Source organism: Neopsephotus bourkii, unplaced genomic scaffold (genome assembly GCF_033783945.1).
Source record: "Neopsephotus bourkii isolate Nb327-2 ecotype Australia unplaced genomic scaffold, CSIRO-AGI_Nbou_v1 NB_1663, whole genome shotgun sequence".
NCBI classification, from domain to species: Eukaryota; Metazoa; Chordata; class Aves; order Psittaciformes; family Psittacidae; genus Neopsephotus; species Neopsephotus bourkii.
Window position 1 is genome coordinate 2,529,150 of NW_026902137.1, and position 20,230 is coordinate 2,549,379.

Here is a 20,230-nt window from a genome sequence, read left to right on the forward strand (position 1 = left end):
AGTTGCTTGTCCTTAAATTAAGGTGATGCGATGCCTTTTTCCATATAGAATAGGTTTAGTAGACCCACTACTGGCAAGTGTTGAATCTACATGTGAAGCTAATGAGCACTATTAGGAAAATACAAAGAACTGCTAGTCCTAGGACTACAGACTAGGAAAACACTAGTGATTAACTCTTTCCACAGAGACCTGTGGAAGGCACACAAGGCTAAATGAAGCATTTCTCACATATTCCAGTGCATCAGTTAGGTTTCTGTTCAGAGAAAGCATCTAGTTCAGCCAATGGTGGCAGGTGGGAAAGTTTATATATATATTTTTCTTTTTTTTTTTTTTTTAACAGCCATAGTGGGACCAAACTTGTTGCTGAATTTAGGAGTTATATCAGGAAATAGTAGTATCCGTTGGACTCACCTTGATCTTTAATATGGCTCTGTTGTGCTTAGTGGTATGTATTAACCACATAGATGTTTCATCTGTTTTCAAAGTAAGTATGTAAGGAAATGAGCAGTTACAACTCAGCAGAGCTAATCCAATGGTATTTTAGTGTTTATATAATTTGCAGGAAGAAAAATAAAAAATAGTTTATTATTTTAAATAGAAGAAATGTCTCCTTAATGAGAATTTAGATAAGCATTTGTTTTTTTCATTGCATTTACTCTCCCTCTGTAAGTCTGATGTCAATGGCTTAATCACTGCTGAAAATAAGGTGCCTGATACCTTATATTTTAAAGACATAAATTCATTGCTTGCTTCTTCTCGTTTTCACTTCACAAGAAAAAGGGTGTTTTTCTAATTTTTAGGGTTTTTTTTTTTTTTGTTTGTTTTTTGGTGTGTTTTTTTTTTTTTTCACAAATTCAATGCTGTAATAATGTGTCTATGGATAGCTCCAATCTATTATGTCCTTCACTCTAACAGTCAAACTCAGCCTTGAACAGTTTGTCAAACATCAGTAGAGCTTATACAAGTGTGGAACTGAAGTGGCTATATTTTCTTTCGCTACAGCAATCTGCTGTACTCGTCACTGTGTAAAAAATACAAACACACCTTGGTATGCTAAGACCTTCACCTGAATGACTCTTTCCTACAGTAAGCAGTGAATGTATGGTATACTTGAAATAATGGCATTTAAAGGGTAGAATGTCAGCTACTGTGAAGGCAGACAATGGAAGGAGAGTGCCTTTCTCTAAATGAGATGTTAGCATAAGAAAGATGGCTCAGAGCATTGGAAATGTTAGGAGAGTCATGCTATTCTGCTTGCTTCATGATGTAAGGCTTCCTTCTTACACATCAGAAATAATTCTGGTTCTGAAAAGAAAATGTATTCCTTAGTAGCTATAAGACAGTTGTTCATGAGTGACGGATGGGCTCAGCCATCTTTCTTACCCTTTTCTGAGATAATGTGGGTTTCTTAATTTGATATGATCTCTGCTATAAAATATATTTGATTTTTCTCATTTTGGATGGGGAGATATTTGAAAATAAAAGGCTCAAGTAGCTGCACTTTAGTACTGGGTTTGTCGTACTGAGTTCATCATACTTTAGGAAAGCTAAAAATACTATAAGAATAACCTACCAAAACTAAGGAATTTTAAGTTATTAATCAGTAATGAGAGGAAGAAGAGGCTTATCCAAAATCAATGGAAATGTGTGTAGGCTAGGCGTAAAAAAAACATTACTGTAATAGCTTGAGCATAAAAAAACAACCAAAAACCCAAACCAATGTGTCACCAGTTTTAAAGCATTATAACGATGAAAACTGACTATAAAAATGAAAGCTTAGTGTCTGGTATTCAGTCCCTGTCAGTGACTGCCATATTGCATCTATAACATTTGCAAGTCAAGACTTTTGTGACAGTTGTACAGATTGTACATCTGTATACAGATTGTATATCTAAAAACTAACATTGTATTTGCATTGACGGGCCAAAGTGAAAAGTGCTTTGCATCAGTTTTCCAGTTTGCTGTGGAAGAAAAGGCTATGGAACCTAACGGGTTTTTGTAATTGCTAAAACTGAAAGTCAAAATGTAGAGTCTTAATAACAAGGTAGAAGGGACCAGAACATGTATTTTAATTGCCTCACAGAAGCAAAACATTAACCAATGTCCAGCTGATGTAACCAGTTTTGTTTACATCTCTGTCTGATTCTATCTGCTAAGGCTCTGTTTTCTTTTTTTTTTTGGTTTGGGAGTTCATCTATAAAATATTAAAATGAAAAATCAAAAGATTCAAGTGTTAGGAGATTGGAGACTTGTCAACTTCTAAGGATTTTGATGTCTGTTTCTATGGGAGATCTGAAGCCTGAAAGTCCCCAGCTACGTTGTAATCATCTTCAAATTAGTAATGCCTTTTCCCTCTGTCTTGTTCTAGAAATTTTTACCACCTCACATATTATAAACTGTTCATTTTTGTTCACAGAAATCTCAGATTATAAATAGCAATACTCAGCACTTTTATTTTGGAGTAAATTGTTGGGGGAGAAAGATTCATAGCTATTTTAATCATATTGTCAAAACCAGAATAAGCTAATGTATCAAGTTGAGTGTTTTTTCCAGTTTTATGACATAATTACTTGTGTATTAGGCCAACAACAAAAATAATAGCTCCACAGTTACAATGTTTTTTAAAACTTTATTAGTACTGTTTGCCTAAGGATAAGATGAGTAACTACCAGCCCATTAAAAGCTGACAGGTAACCAGTTACAAGAAAGACATTGTCACGTTATTTCAGCTAAGTAAAATCCATCTTTCACTGTTATTTTTAATTAAGGTAGTTCTAGCTTGGTTCTTATGTAAAGCTCATTTAGAATGCAGAAACAATAAGTCTTGGAAAAAAACCCAATACTGCTGTAGGGCACAGCACTTTGTGACTGAATACTTCCTAGTTAATGGCTGTCCATAGGAAAATGTAAAGCATCAGATGGCAAATGTTTTTGAAAATCTTCCCATTTTATTTAGGTGCAATATATGAGCTAGATTTTAGGAGATTTGCCTGCATGAGTAGACTCATGATTGGGAGCTGCCAAATTCTAAAACTTTCAAAAAACTGATGTTTGAGTGTTGGTTTCTTTTATTCTGAAAGAACTAGAGACTGGAAATGATCTACCACTAATGCATAACACAGCTTTGGTGACCTCAGCCAATATTTGCAGTAGTCAGTGGTTAAATTTCCAGCTTTCATACTGCTGGGCATCTACTTTTGTTGTGAAAATAATGACTCCAGTATTAACAGTGAATGCCTTGGGCATTCAAAATTAGTCATGTTTTAATGTCTAATTTTTGGCACCTACCACAAATGTAACTTCATGGAGCTAAATTAATTCATAGTTAAGATGTAAGTATGAAGATACACTATGTCTCTTCTAAGTGGAAGCTTATGCTTTAATTCTCGCCCTGGGTTTGCTCAATCTTTGAGATATGTTTTATAGTTTTATAGAATAATATACAAGTAAACAGCATCTCGTTTCTTAAATGATGGAAAACTGAATATTATTGTTTTAAAATTACTTCAAATCCTAATCTGGTAATTTTTATGTAAACAAACTGTTGCCTGCACTTGTGTGGAAAGGGCCAGACATTTAGTTGGATGGAAGGTTGAATTATTTAATGCAATGCTTGGGTAACTTTTTCAACACTAGGCAGCCTGCAGAATAGTCAGAGGAAGGGAGGTCTGCTAGGGAAACGTGGCACAACCATTGTGCCAAATTTGGAGCTTACTTCAGTTTGTCAATGAATATTGCAGTGTCACGGATGCAAAAAACATTACCCACTCTGGTAGGCAGAGATTTCACAACTTCTTAGAATAAGTAGAAGAGCTACATTGACAAACTTAAAAATGATTTTATTTTCCCATGGAAAGTAAGTAGTTACACTGGTGGACTCTAGACTGTAGTAGCAGACTTGGTGATATTGATATATTGATATAATATGAAGCACTTTTTGTAGGCCAACAAAGCAATAATGTACATGTGAAAGGTTTGTGCTTGAGAGGAATTAATTGTTTTAATGAGCTCAGTGATCTTCTTCTATTTAGGTGTGCAGACAGAAGCATTTAAATATTTTGGGTTTGGGCAACCGGTTTGGCTCTGCTAAGACTTTTCAATCAGGATGCTACTATATTATTACATTGTATGTTAACTAATGCAATTAGCATAATTACATAGCCTGTGATCTTCGCAGCAACAAATTAACAACTTTGGGATTATATAGATATGTGCTTATAACTTATTTTGTCTTTTATTCTCCCCCATTCCTTGTGATACTGATGGGTTTGCTTGCTGCAGCATATTCTTTAGCACTTGTCTTCTGTTATTTACACAGCACTTTTAGTGAATCCACCAGGTCTTCTGTGATGCAGTGCATGTCACTGCTAGGAAGCTTTCTCTTCAAAATTATTATATTCATGGATAACTGTTTATTTTCAGAGACTGCTCCATATTGTGTCTGCTCACCCCCAATCTAATTTTATTTTGATGGACTAGAATATCAGCCATGCTGTTCTCAAGTCTGAAGTTAATGTATTCATTAGTTATAATTGCCTCCAATGTGTCCTCACCAATCTTAGTCTTCTGGTTACTTAATGATTCTGATTGGATGTTCAACACTTTTATCTGGGCTAATTTACTATTCATATTACAATGATGGATTATTCATTTTGTTACCCAGATTACAACTGTAAATGGAGTTATACATCATCAATGAGAGCACCACAGAATCATTTAGCTAAAAAAATGCCTTCTAGTTATCTTGAAGCAGCAAAGATTGTCACATAAAAACTTTGTGGCTGGCAGTGCTTCCTGCCCAAAGATGGCTGAATTCATTAGCCTGCTAAGAATTGCCATAAAATTTTGTAAATGCTACTTTTAAACAGTTTTATGCGTCTAAGTGTGCACAGATTATGTTGAGAGGAACTTAATTAAATATAAAACTGAGCAAATGATAGTAAGGAGTTTATAAGGGGCAGTGCATTGGAGCTTAGATCTCTGTTCAATACTTTGGTGGATTTAAGGAGGTGAAAAAAATTATGAAAGCTTTAGATTGAACCCACAGAAGGAAACATGGCTTGAGTTTAATACCTCTTTGTCGTGATTGTAACAAGCACCCCAGCTATAGTAGTGTTGCCAACTGATAAAGATATATCAGACTTACAGACTAGTCTGTATTGAGTTTCAGAGTAATACTTGAACACCTTTGAGTGCCAGAATCTTTTTCTAGGGAAAAGCTCTCTCTGTGAACTCTGTGCCAGTAAAGATTTCCTGGCTTCACACTCTTGTACATGGAATATTGCTTATACCCATATCCCTTAAAAACAAGGGCTAGAAAATGGAGAAACAAAGCTTTTACATTTCAGTAACTTCAAAAACTGTAGGACAGGAGCTCTAAGAGAAGCCATCTTGTAAATATTTCTGAAGAAATTAGTCTGTATTACTTCACTGAGGCACATTGCATCACCATTCTATTGAAAAACCTGTATTAGTTCTTCCGAATAATTCTTAAATGTTAGCAGGAAAATACTATTCAGAAAATGAGTATTTTCATTTAATGAATACTGAACCCCTTCTCAGCTATTTTGTACATAGACATCAGATTTCTTGAATTCTTGGATTCTGTAAATATCTGAGCACTTGCACTCACCTTGTAGAATAGAAGCATTTCTTCCTGATTCTGAACATCAAACCGGGTTATCACTATTGTTCCTTTGCCCCTAAGACCAGCAAGAGTATAAACTAAGAACTGATAAAGACATCACTAAGGACTTGAGAATTTTAAAAAGCTTTAGCAAAGGTGCATGAATTTAGCATTGAACAGATGTTCTGAAAATTAAAAAAAACCCTAATTTAATCCCTACTTTTTAATGTACCCTTTCATGCTTGCAAGAGTTCATGTGTTTAATTTATTCTCCAATGTCATCAATTTACTTCAAAGATGTATTTCTTTAATTAAAACGGTTATTATAACTGTCAGTGATGCAACATCATCTTTAAATTCCTCTTGGGTAGCATTTACAGCCAAGCATCCATTGGAAGTATGACAGTCTGGAGTTTGAAAGCTTGTAGCGTTTTGGGACCATTCCAGTGCCTTTGTAAGTGAGCCTAGGGGAAGGAAAATATGTGAAGTCTTTCATTGCTGTACTTTTTATGAACTGCTGTAGTTTTACCTGATAGTTGGTGAGTGAAAATAATTTGGTAAGTGTTTGGAGACATGGTAGAAGTCAATGGGGAAAAGTAGCAGCAGAGCTAAGGAAGTCCCAGAATATGAGTGTTCTACTCTAACCTGATATCAGGACCTAGCTATTTAATTACAAAATAAACTGTCTTTTTTAACTGACTTTCAAGCTTGTGGAATTTGATTCTTTTGTGATGTAAATTAGGAATAAATTGGGAGTAACACTGTGATAGCCAGAAATAATGGCTGCATCATAGAGTGACACTGGCCACACTTGTTATTGGAATCCAGGGGTCAGATGTGTTATTGAAAACTGGATTGGGCCCTAAAATTCTTACAAACCTGAAAGACACAAGAACTGGAACAGCTTGTAAGAGGAAGCAAGGGCAGTGTAAAATATCTTTTTCCATCTCTGGAGACTATTTAGAAAGAAGATGTGGAACTCATGCAAAAATCCCTAGCATGCTAGAATTTAATAAAAATCAATTTGGAATATAAAAGTGAGAAAATCAGAAATAATATGTAAAACCATGGTAGTAAATTCTGAAATGAATCCTGAAAAAACAGAGGTGTTTGGTGCCAGTAGTCCTATGTCTGAAAGACAAAACTTGTCAAAGTGAATTGTGGTGCAAGAAGAATCGCTGCAGCATGAGGGGCCTCTTGGATTTTCAAACCTAAAGGGATTTATGGTAAATGACGAGCAAACTTACCTTTGGCTCTTTGGGGGGGGGGGGTGTTGTGTTTTGTTTTTTGTTTTTTATAGTTCTCCAAATCCTGCTTCAGACTGTCAGTTTCTGAAAGCCTGTATTGAGTGGTTTTCCTCTCAGTTTCAAGAGATGTAAGAATAAAGGTGGGGGGGAGGAGAGGGGTCAGAATTCTTGCTCTACATAGGAAGCAGCAGAAAAGCTGCCTTTGAAATCATGTGTGCTTCACTTCTAGTACTCACAAGGAAAACATTCATGTTGCTTGCAGATGCAGCCTGCTTGAGAATCACTGGCTTGCTAGAATGCAATAGATGAAGAAAAAGCATGTGCAAACGAATACTTTCATTGCCCTTTGCATTCAACATGCTGTCTGCCTGGCACAGCCCAGGGAACAGGCACTGAGCGCTCAGAGATTGTGCTTGAGACAGGACCATGCGTGGGGATGTTCTACCTGTTTGCTGTATTTAGGTGCCAGCAGCCAGCCTGGCACAGGTGTTTGCTGTGGATTTTTGCTCTTTTTTTTTGTTCTTTAGCTTCTAAGCTTAGGGGTAGTGAGTTTTGGTTCAGAAAGAAGCAAGTAAGCAGACTTAGTGACTTAGAGTGGATATCACTTTACAAGGGTACAAAGGATGTCAAGACTGGTGGCTTTGGAGATCTTGCTCCTGTGCAAAATCATGCCTGAAAAGCACCAAAATACAGCAGTTTTCAGTTTTAGCAGTGTTTACTCCTTTTCATTCTGAGAGAGATCTCTTTTTAGAGACCCTCAGGAGCATTTAGGAGGTGCTTTGAGTTGTCTCCCAGACACCTTCCATGTAAAGTCTTGTTGCATTTGCTTGCATTAGTAAGGGTTTGAATGTCTTGCATGAAGCACAATTTTACTCAAATATGTGAATTACATGCTTAGGAATTTTCAGTATGAGAGCTCATAAGCACAGTTAGGTTAGCACAGTAGCTACTTCTGCTACTTAGTGCGCTGTGATTTCAAAAAAGAAACAATCATTCTCTGGTTTGGCTAATAACATAAAAACCCTGGGACTCAATTACTAGGATTTGGCGACCTCAAAAAAAAGAAAAAAGAAACAGTACCTGATTAACTGATGAGAAAATAGCAGCGATATAATGTGACCTTTAAAGAGCAGCTCATGAAAATCTTCTGAAACATTTCTACTTAAAGTATATGTCAAAAACATACTTTCTGTAGTTGTTCTCCTCATTCTATATTGCTATTTATCTGCCACCATGGCATTTGGATTTGTACTATGAAATCCCTGTAGCTCTAGTGTTTTGCAGGCTGTGTAACAGGACATGGACTGAGATTGCAATGACATCTTTACTAACCAACATCTGATATGGAAGAGTGTGGGTTTCTTTCCCTAGTGTTATTATTTACCCCATGAAATATGCTATGTTCTGTTCAGTTTTTAACTTGAACCATGAAATACTCTTATAGTGCAAGTGGTCCCATTATGGATATGTCATAAAAGTGTTAAAATCAGACCCAGAATTTCTGATGGCTTTTCAAAATGCCTCTTTCCCTAATGAGAGTATTAATAACAAAAGCAATGAGATACTATATTGTTCACTGACAATTCTTAAATACAGACATTCAAAAAAAAAAAAGCTGAAGATCACTTTTTTATCTTTGTATTTCAAAGGTTGGAATGTGAATCCATGAATGTAAGCAAAATAGAAGTATTAGCAAATATTTTGGATTTTTATTTACAATGGGGCAGTTTATGATCTGTTAAATCTGCCCTCTGATAGGGCACGAGAGGATGCATGTTAAGATGGAACTTGCTTTCAAGAAATGTAGTTTATCAGGATTCAAAAACGTGATATATAAACCAGTTCTATTGCAAATCAGAATTTTCTTTGAACCTTTTTGTTGATTTTCAGTTGTGAAGTAAAAGTAAACTATTTTTCCCACAAATAAATTAATTCCACAATAAATTAATTTTCCCATTTTAATTAGATCTACAGGGTTTTGTCTATATTGAAAAAACAAGGAAAATGCAAGTTCCTCAAATGTTTAAACACAGTCAAAAACTTGCAGCTTCCTTGTAATTTAGAATCATAGAATAATAGAATAGTTAGGGTTGGAAAGGACCTTAAGATCATTTAGTTCCAACCCCCCTGCCATATATTTTTAATATAAAAATATGTCTAATACTGTAGAGTTGTAGTCATGAATAACTGGTCTAATTTACCTGTCATTTCCTTACATTCATTACCTTATACTTTTGCTCAATTATTATATGTGTCCTTCACTTGCTCCTGGTTTGTTCTCTGAACTCATGCTGACACTCAGCACTGTGCTGGAAGTCAATACGTTCCTATCAAAACTCAAGAAACCCCCAAAACTTCAGGAATAATTTAAAGACCTCCAAAGGTGCAGCAGCCTTGTGTTCCTTTTTCTTCTCTTTGTTCAGGCAGAAATAGTTGACTCTAAGAAGAGCATGACCCAGAGATCTGAAATAGAGACAGGTCCTTCCCCTAACTTGCATTTAAATATGTTTCCAAATGAAATGTAATTCAATGCAAAGGTGAACCTGGAAAAGGCAGTTAGTAGCTCACAGATGCTCTTTCTCAAATCACTTTTTTTTTTTCCCCATGCTGGAAATGGATCCAAGAGTTACTTATCTCCTGGAAGTTGCTTTTTTCTCCCCCAGAAAAAATACCCTTATGTGGCCGGTACAAACAGAATTGTTTATGCTTTTCTGAGTGAATGCCAAGGAAAGAAGAAACAGAAAACAAAGACAAAACCTTTCTTGAATTTGCTGTGTTAATTTTCTGACAGCCTGTCAAACAGAAGCGCACAAATCCTGAAAATTCAGTTTATATATTTTCTTTAAAACTATTTGAAAAACTGAGTGTGAGCTAGTCTTTGAAGAGACTGTAATCTAAGTTGAAAGCCATAAGGGGAGGCATATTAGAAACTTTTTCCTTCCTTTTGTTTTCTCTGAGAAACTGAATGGAACAAATCATCACAGTACTGTTCTCTCAAACACATCTGAACATTTTCCACAGGATAAGGATTGTCAGGCTTTATGCCTGTGTCTGTGGAACTTTCACACAGTAACTCTGCTTTTGCCTGACAGTTGCTATTCATAACAGGATGTTACTTCAGGTTCCCCTCTTTCTCTGTTGTCCACCTCCCATTATCCAGCCTTCCTGGCTTCTTTCCTAATTCTGTTTTTTGAAGAACTTTTTCAAGACCTTCCACAAAAGGGGAATTCCCCAGATAGATATATATACGTTTATTTCAATGTTACCTGTATTTTTTTGTATTCTCTTTTTGCTTTTAGGAGGAAACTAAACTTACATGTTAGCAGTAGTTGTCCAGTTACCCATCTATGTCTGATTTCCCTGTCAAACTTCAGCTGTTTACTACAAGAGGTATTATAAAAATAAACAAGTGTTCCTGTTTTCATTTTGTCAAGTAATATGCACATATTCATGAGCCCGTGAGCATGCCTGTAGGCCAGAACTGTACATGCAATATTATATGTATAAATGTAAATATATGTATATTGGTTTATATAGTCTTTGTGGTACAGGCACGTAGCACACTGAGTATGCTGTTCAGCCTTGAGAAGAGAAGCTGTATGATCTCAGAGCAGCCTTCCAGTATCCGAAGGTAGCCTGCAAGGATGCTGGGGACTCTTCATCAGGGGCTGCAGTGATAGGACAAGGGGTGATGGGTTCAAACTTAAACAGGGGAAGTTCAGGTTAGATATAAGGAAGAAGCTCTTCCCTGTGAGGGTGGTGAGGCACTGGAACAGGCTGCCCAAAGACATCATAAATGCTCCATCCCTGGTGGTGTTCAAGGCCAGGCTGGGCAGAGCCTTGGGTGACATGGTCAAGTATGAGGCATCCCTGTCCATGGCAGGGGGGTTGGAACTAGATGATCTTAACGTACTTGCTGACCCAAACCATTCTATGATAAATGGGTAGTGAAATAATAAGAGTGCTTATAGCAAAAGTTAGATAGATTAGATGCTTTAAGTGTTGAGTGCTGCTCAGCCAAGCAACTGTTGTCTAATCAGGTTCCAGCAGAACAAGTTACAATGGCTAAAATCTTTTGGGGGTTGGGGTGGGGACAGAAATTGGTTGTATCTGTCACAACATTGCCCAAAAGATTACAAAATGCTGCTTCCTGGAATAAATGGCAATAAGGCAGATAATTAAGATACCTATAACAAGTCTGCTACAGATACAGGGAACAAATATTGAAGTACTCTGCTGCTTCTGTGTTTAATCAAAACATAGTAATTTAAAATATGTGTTTCAATCCCAGACATTTCATATTGTGTGTATATATGTATTGGTAAAATAAATATAGGTCTAGTGTTGTTTAATAAAAGAATAGCAAAATGATTCCTGACATAATCACCTTTAAGCTTACTCCTGACCTCATATATTTTAATTATGTATAAGAGCTAGCGAATCTCCTGTGCAACAGGGAGCCCTTCATTACCTGTAATTCCTATTTTATAACTTTTTTGTTTGATCTGTTTCAGGATTCATTCTGAAGAAATTCATCAGAATAAATTATCATTCTCCCCAACCATTTGACTGTAGCTTTGAATATATAATGTACCCACCCATGTATATTATTTATGAAAGATTGATTATTCTTTCATCTCAATATCCCTTTTATGCCAACAGAATTTCAGATTTAACACTTTCCTTCCCAGGCATAAAGATTAGCTGTCCAAATGTGTGACTGCATCCCACATGGGCAAATCAAAGCTAGCTGGAAGCTCATTTGGGTATGTCAGTGTGAGTTGCAGTTATGCTTTTGACTGATTGTAGGCTACTGAAGATAATTTAGGGAACAGGAAGGTGAATAGGGGTATGGAGTACTTTGTTGTAATCTATGCCTTGATAGTTAAAACATGGGCTTTTAAAGCTGGATCAGCACAGAATTTTAACTAAAACTTTTGGCTCTGACTGCTTTGCTGCACCATTTTTAAAATGGTAAGTGGAGTAGTACTGAACTGAAACAGTCAAGGGAATTGAGCAGAATAGGGATAAAGATGAACCAAAGTTATATAGTTGGAAGCCATTTGGGTTTCGCTAGATTAGCTATGTTTCTGTAAATAGAATGAAAAGAGATAAAGCAGAATGTTTGAGTTAGGGAAGTTCTGCATTTGCTTTTACCTTCAGGGTTTGGTAAACCTGAGATCTGTGTTTCTGAAGGACAGATGGTTTCATTACCACTTACACTGCAGTGCTGTCACTTGACAAATTTCATACCAGACAGAGTAAGATGGTGTCTCCTTATCAAACAATGGTGAGAACTTCTGTCTTGTGAATGCATTATCTTTCTTTAAACCGTTTTCAGGATGATCTGCCAGGAAAGGGTAAATTAAATATGCTTTCAATTGGTACAGCTTTTCAAACACCCCTGGAAATGCACAGTTCTCAGCAGTTCAGATATAGTTTTGTTTCCATTCTTGGAGTACTCCACACCAGTTACTGATTATGCATGGATATAAGGAATGAAAACTTAGGATGCTTCAGAAATCCAAGAGCCCATATTAGCTGTGAGTTGAATTGTTCCATCAGTCAGAAAACTCTTCCTTGTGGCTAGAAACTTTTCAAAGTCCTACCTTCTGTCTAACCCATAGCCTTTGTCCAGTTTGGATTCAGCTTCAGCTATGTTTTTATGTAGAAACATACACAAAAGGCAAGCTCAGTGACTCGTGAGGTGGATTACATGAGGAATAGACTCTTTCGTGGGTCATCTAATGCCCCCTGGTGTCAAGTACACTTATTTGTGAGAGTTGGCTTTTTTTTTTAGTGGGGATTTTTGTGTGTGTGCTTGTTTCCCAGAGATAACATTTTACCTCTAAACTGTCAAGCTTGGAAAAATAGATGGTTAAGGAATAGATAATCTTGTATTTGAAGGGTTAATGCCGGGGATATCATTATGAGCACCACTACTGCTTTTTAAAATATACCTATTTGTTCTGTTAGGTATTCCTTCATAGGTGTTTTGTAAAGTGATGAGCTTTACAATTTTGTAAAGTGATGAGCTTTTTAAAGCATGCAGCTGTTTAAATTTTTCATGACTTTTCTAGTGGTCAGATATTTTTCACTCCCTTTCTATCTTTTTCTCATACTTTTTGTAGAAAGTCTGTTTCAAGTTTCTGGGCAAAATAATTGTATTTTTTTGTTCTGAACCCAATGTGAAAAACTCAAATTCATTTCCAGATCAAATGAAAGATGGGTTTCCTAAGTTATTACTTTAAAATATAAGTAATATAAATGACATCAAAAAATGTTTTGTGAATGGTGAATTAAAACTGATATTTAAAGATATGGAATAAAAATATTTTCTTATTATGTTTTTTGGGGAGGGAAGAGGTTCTTTTGTTCAAAATAACTCTTGATGGAAAGCTGAAAGGTTGCTGCAGGTTTTGGTTAAAAATGAATCGGAGTTTTGCCTAAACTTGATTTTGCATTTTATGACACAAACATGTTGTCAGGTTGTCCAATAAGGTTATCTTGAAATGTGTTGCCTAAGTAGAGTAGGAATTAGTCATCACTTTGTCAAGGAGTGCATGATTCCCACTGGCATTTTGGAGGATAACACATGCAAACTAAGGCTCTAATTCTGTAAAGATATCACATTCTCAAGTTTATACGCAAAACTAGCAGCAGTATCTTTCATGGGGATACACTGGAGGTAAACTATGCTTCCTAGCTGCTTTCCTGTAAGATGGTGTAGTAAAATTTGCTCCCACAAAAGCTCTCTGTATGTCTTAATTACTGCTGATCCTAAGATCCATATTTTTATCCATTAAAGAGATGGGAGGACACAGTGTGGTAGTCTGCATTCCCTTGGAGTTCAAAGGAACAGGTTTTCTGTCCAAACCTACAAGTATTTTCTGGTTGACCTTAGTGACTACAGCTCACTGTGCCTCAGTTTCTTCTTTAAAACTATTCCTAACACTTCCTGCAGAAAAACAGAGAGTGTACTATCTGCAATGAGTATAGAAGGCTCAGTGCTTTTTATATTTGGTCTTTTTTTCCCTTGGTTTCCTTATTCTGTCAGTCTAGAAGGATATGTCCCATTTCTGTGTCCCTTCATCTATTTTTCTTGTTTGGGTTACTGGGGAGGGGGCAAAGAGGAAGGAATAATTTGGGTGTTTTGTTTGTTTGTTTGTTTGTTTTTTATGTTTCTGTCCTATTGAAATTCTTACTGCTTTTTCCAAAAGCAAGAAAATTCCTATTTGTTTTTGCTCCATGCAGTGCATTTCTTCACTCATATGCGGAAGTTTTCTGCATGAGAGTTACAGGCAGTCCCTTCATTAGTAATACCTCTGCATGATTTAAACTGACTCACTAGAGTTAAACTTAGCTAGGTTTGTGGCTAGAGGCTATTATTCCTCCATCACAGACACATCCTGAACTGCAGAATTTGACATTGCTGGCTGGGGATCTTGTCTTCAACAAGCACAGTTGATGCTCAGCCATAGGCTTGTGGCTGGCTGTACTGTTCCCATCTGTTACCACGGCATAGTTCCTGCTCATAAGGTGATATGCCATTTCTAATATGGCAGAAGTGCCAACCAAAGATTAGCTTGGATAGATCAACTCAGTTATGCCATAAAAGCCCTGTTTTGCGCAAGAATTACCCCTTCTAGAACCTTAATGTCGTGTGCTTTTTTCCATTTGCTCTTTCTAGTTTCTCTCTGTACAGTACCTTTGGCTCTGCTCTCTCAAACAGTGAAGTCAAGGATGCCCCCAGCCATTATATTGCTTCCATCAGCACATCCTATTCACTTGGAGGCAGTATCTTATTTGACTCCAGTTTTAAGAACTAAGCTAGAATGCTGTGGTCAATTATAGTATCATATAAGTTAGTTCTTGGTATATCACACTACTTCTCTTATTACATGATCATTGTCCTGTTTCTTAAATAAATATTGTACTACCATGCACTTAATTATTCAAGGTTATTAACTCTGTAAGTAACTCTGTAAGTAAAGGGCTTTCTTTTCATGTTTATAATTACATTGATATCACTGTTTTAAGGTCCTCAAGCCATTCTAATTGATCCTGAAGCTCTTAAGGGTAAAAGTTCCCTTCTTTCAGAGAAACCCGTTTTAATAATTTATCTGTTACTTCACTAATATACATTTCTTTTTGAACTTTTCCTGTCCTTCAGTGGAAAAGGCAGTGAACAATAAGAAAAATATATTTGCAGTCTCAGGCTCCTTTGCCTATTTTTTCCAAAACACTTTTTATTTGATCCATCCTTTTGGCAAAGCCTGAAGAATTTGTCATCTTGGGTACACTTTAGCTGAAATTTGTCAGCATGATATTAGATAGCCATACTAAAGATGTGTAGCTCATGTTTCCATGTGGGTCTGTTCTATAACTAGATATTTTCTGAAGCAGCTTGGAAGGTCTCCTGCCATTGTGGGAGCACTGGTGCACCCTTCAGTGGTGTTTTAACTAAGAGTGCGAGAAGAAAAAATCAGTGAGGATGGAGTTATTGAATTATTTAGTAAAAGGAAATTTTTAAAGGCTGGCTAGAGAAATTGTCATAAATGGTGTCATTCATTGTAGAAAGAAAATGAACAATGGAATATTAACTATATACTGGTAGATCAGGCAGTTGCTCAGGATATATTAGTTTGCTGTAGCTCAGCACTCTGTTAACATCTCTGTCTCTTAATTTCTTCTTCAGCGATTTTTTTTAATTACCTTTCTTTATTCTCTCTATTCAAAATTAATGAGTGAATAATTAACTGTAAATTAGTATGCCTGAAGATGAAGAGACCAGCACTCACACTTCTCAGGACTGCAGTGTAAACCCAAGGGTTTATCACTTCCCTGCAACATTCCTGAGAATTTCCAGTTGTGCACCACAGTTTTGAACAAGGAGAAATGCGAATAAAATACAACCCAGTCTCTCTGTTAGACTTGTGCACAAGACAGCACATGTGTTCAAGAGTTAACAGAGATGATAAGACCAGGAACAGACTGATACTCTTTTTTTTCTTTTCTCTGCAAATAAAGCTGGACCAGAAAACTTAGTCTGAAGAGCAGGTTTTTCTTCAGTCCTTATTTGTCCATCATGGAATTACCTAATCAACATATAACAAACCAGCTGTGTTAACAGACTACTGTGCAAAATTGCAGAGGGTGTTTGTTAATATATGTGAAGCTCAGTAGCTGTCCAGCCGTGACTGCCTTCAGAGATTTGATGTAGGTGGACAATTTTTATAACCTTTCTCAGGAGCATTGAGAAAGTGGAACTTAGCTAAAACAAATGGACAGAATGGATCTGCTGGTTTTCTCAAACGTATAGGCAAAAGCAGGTCATAGTTCTGTGGCTCTTGTGGCCTTTTATTCTTGTTTTTTGTACATTACAGTGTTTGTTTTGTTGCAAAGACAAAAGACCAGAAGTAGCCTATTTAACTTCAAAAATCTGAGCCTCTGAAATGTGTGTCAATTAACATCATGTTGGAATAAGCAATGAGTTGCAGAGAAACTTTAAGAAGCTATGCCACACACAATATTGAGAGCTATGCACTACGCACGAGCTAGCTGACAGGTATCTCCTCTGCTGCGCTGGGTTGTCAGATGTCATGCAGGAATTTACTGATATGTTGTATTCATGCTCGCCTATAAATAATATGCATGCTGTGAGGAACTGTGAATGATCAGCAGAGCACAGAATGTCAAGCACTGCATTTCTTTAGCAAAGCCCCTGATGTGGTTCATAGCGGAGTATCAAGTGATTAAAGTAGACCTAGAGTTTTCAGCAACAGAAAAAATTGCTGATGTCATTCGCTCTTAATTTTTATGCAAACTGTGACACTACAAGGTTTTTTTCTACTAAGGTTTTTTTCTTTAGTTTGTATTATGTTTATAATTTTTATAAATTATAAACATTATAATACAAAAATTATATAAAAGTAAAATTTTATATAATTACAAACTACAATCACAATTATTAATTACAATTACAAAAATATAAAAATTATAATTTAATGAATTATTGGAATTGTTACTTCTGGTAAGGAAGGAATGGCTCACAGAATACCATCTGAGCACTGGATGCACTGCAGAGTGTAAGAAATAACATGTTTTGAAATACATCTTTCCAGTAGTTCCTGTACAAAACGTGCAATTTATGTCAGCTTACATTTGCATATTATCCTTTAAATAATACCAAATTAAGAAACTCCAATTAATACCTCCTGCGCTATCCATCTCAAACACATTCTGTTGAGGTTATTATCATTTGCTCAGCTTAAATACCTGGCAAACTGAGATGGAAATGAAGAAACAGTTGCCAAGCCAGGTGATGCAGCAGCGAGAATTTAAAGTGTCACGCCTTGCATTTGAAACTGTACAAAGTTCAGGATAAATGCAGAGAAAGATGAATATGTTGCTATTCATAGAGAAATTATGAATTCCAAACAGGTTTATTTTCCTCCAGCCATCAAGTTCCTATACCAGCAGAATATGGGAATGGCATTTCATTTCCCTAAGTGATGAAATTGGTAAACTCAATACTGAAAATAGCCCGTGGATTATTTTTCTATGGTAATTGGAAAAATTGGGGTTTTTATTTATTTTGTCTGAACTTCATGCTGGTGGATATCAGTTTTGTGACAACATAGTGGCATTAACAGAAACTTCAGTACATGTATTTGGGATGACTACATTAATATAGAGAAAAATGCCAATGGAATGTTTTATCAAGCATCATAAATGACTTTATTAAGCAATGATAAATGAAACACAATGACTAAGTCTTCTGAGTCAAAGCAACGATTGTAATAAATGTTTTTATTGAAACACATCCCCCTGGATAGTAGGATGTCAAAAACCTGGCTGTAGAACAGCAGAGCACTTAGAGCATGGAAAAAGTGAAGCTGGAATTCTAAAAATGGATGAAAAATCTCCAGCAATTTCAAGTAAAGCCTACAGAGTGGGCCACACTTTAACCCCTACGTATATATCTGTGAGATTTTTCCCGGTGTCCTTTATGGAATGGTTTAATAGCGCATCCTGTTCTTTTAAAACATTTGGAGATCTTTCAAGGAAGTTTGTTATTTGATTATAGTTTATTGGCATTTAAAGACCTAAACATCCACTTTGAACTGTCATGGGTGTGAAACTTTAATTCCCAAATAGCTTGGAATATTCAGAATATCTGTAGGATATCGGCAAATCTAGAATATCATTCTCTTCTAATGACATTTGTGTTGTATATGTGAATAAAAAGTCAAATAATATTTCATTTTCATCACAACATGATTTTGCTGTCTGACATTAATACAAGGTCAAATAAACATCACATGGGAAGGAAATAAATCCAAATTTAAGACTGAAAGGGCAGTCATATTTCTTGAATGTCCTGAATGTCAGCTTTTTGATAGAAAACTAATACAATAGCAAGGAGTGTGTACATATGCCAGCTCAAGTTGTCTTTTGTATTCATATAAAAGTTTAATTTCTTTGAATCCTTTGTGTTTCCCATTCTGCAGTGTCTTATGGCATTTATAATGTTCTCTTAAACTGCAGCAAATGAAAGGCTTTGAAAGGTCAGACATTCTTTACCATTTAAAGTAAAATAAATCTAAGTTAATAGACATTATTTAATAAAACAGAAAATGATGTTTCACATATATGTGTTGTTAAAGATGAACTTCCCTTAGAGTTTTGGTACCATATAGTATCTCCTATATTTTTTAAGTTGTTCTGACAAAATATTACAGAGTATACTAATAATAAATAAGATTTAAAAAAAAAAAGGGATCGTTTCCTGTGACTCTTAATAGTAAAGTTATCATTCAGAGGCAGCCAGATTAATACAGTCCTCCTGTGACCTGCATGTACTGAAAAATGAAATCTAATGTCAAAAATAAGAAAAAAATAATATTTATTTCAATATCTCAGAACAGGCAATCTTCTGTCACTTGCTTTGTGATGTTAGAGTGGTTTTTTGACTTTATTTAGTATGTATGTAAGTAAACATGAGCTTCAGTGTAAGATTCCCCAGAAGATTTTTGGTTTAGGATTTTCTCAAGGGTGTCCACTGATAAAAAGCTGAAACTGTCACTCTTCCTTGCCAAAATGGGTCATAATATTCAGCAAATTTAGCTTGTGTTCTTTATAGGGTTACCTTAAAATGGCCTGAATTTTCTGTACCCAGTAATAAACTATAAAGAATTTATCATGTTACCTTGTTCCTAAAGCTCTTAGGGCATATTTTTGTATATACTGAGTAGCAATTTTCTTTGAAATCATCCTTCCTAGAATGAACTAATGTACTTGTGTTTACATGCATCTGCTTTAAAAAAAATAGGGGAAGAGTTATCAAGAGGATAAGTAATAAAAACTAAGCGGTAAACTCAGATGGTGCCCTCTTCTAACACTGGTATCTTCAGGCCCCTACTGCTTACAGTTTAAGTGTTACATAGGGCACTACTAACTTTCACTTCCAAGGTTCAGAGTTCACCCTAATTTAGCACACACTAATGAACCAAAGTGATTGGGAGGAGAATTGAAAGAATGTAACTCCCACATTGAGATAAGAACAGTTCAGTAATGAATTATAACACAAACCACTACAGCTATCACCAATGATAATAACGATAAGGGAAATAACAAGGAGAGAGAATAGAAAAATAAAAGGGGAAAAGAAAACAATAAACACAACTGATGCACAATACAATTGCTCATCCCCTGCTGACCGATACCCAGCCCAACTCGAGCAGTGATTCGCTTTCTGGGTAACTCCCCCACTTGCTATACTGGGCATGACATGCTGTGGTATGGAATACTCCTTTGGTTAGTTTGGGTCAGGTGTCCTGTCTCTGCTTCCTCCTGACTTCCCTTGCCCTCCTCACTGGCAGAGCATGAGTCTGAAAAGTCCTGATCAGGGTAAACATTACTTAGCAACAACTAAAAGCATTGGTGTTATCAGCTTTGTTCTCAGACTAAAGTAAATAACACAGCACTGCACCAGCTACTACCTGTTCCTACTGGGCAGGAACAACCCCAGGTTCCAGTATAGGCTGGGGAACGACCTGTTAGAGAGCAGTGTAGGGGAGAGGGACCTGGGGGTCCTGGTGGACGACAGGGTGACCATGAGCCGACACTGTGCCCTTGTGGCCAAGAAGGCCAATGGCATCCTGGGGTGTATTAGAAGGGGGGTGGTTAGTAGGTCGAGAGAGGTCCTCCTTCCCCTCTACTCTGCCCTGGTGAGACCTCATCTGGAATATTGTGTCCAGTTCTGGGGCCCTCAGTTTAAAAAGGACAGGGACCTGCTGGAGAGAGTCCAGCGCAGGGCAACTAAGATGATTAAGGGAGTGGAGCATCTCCCTTA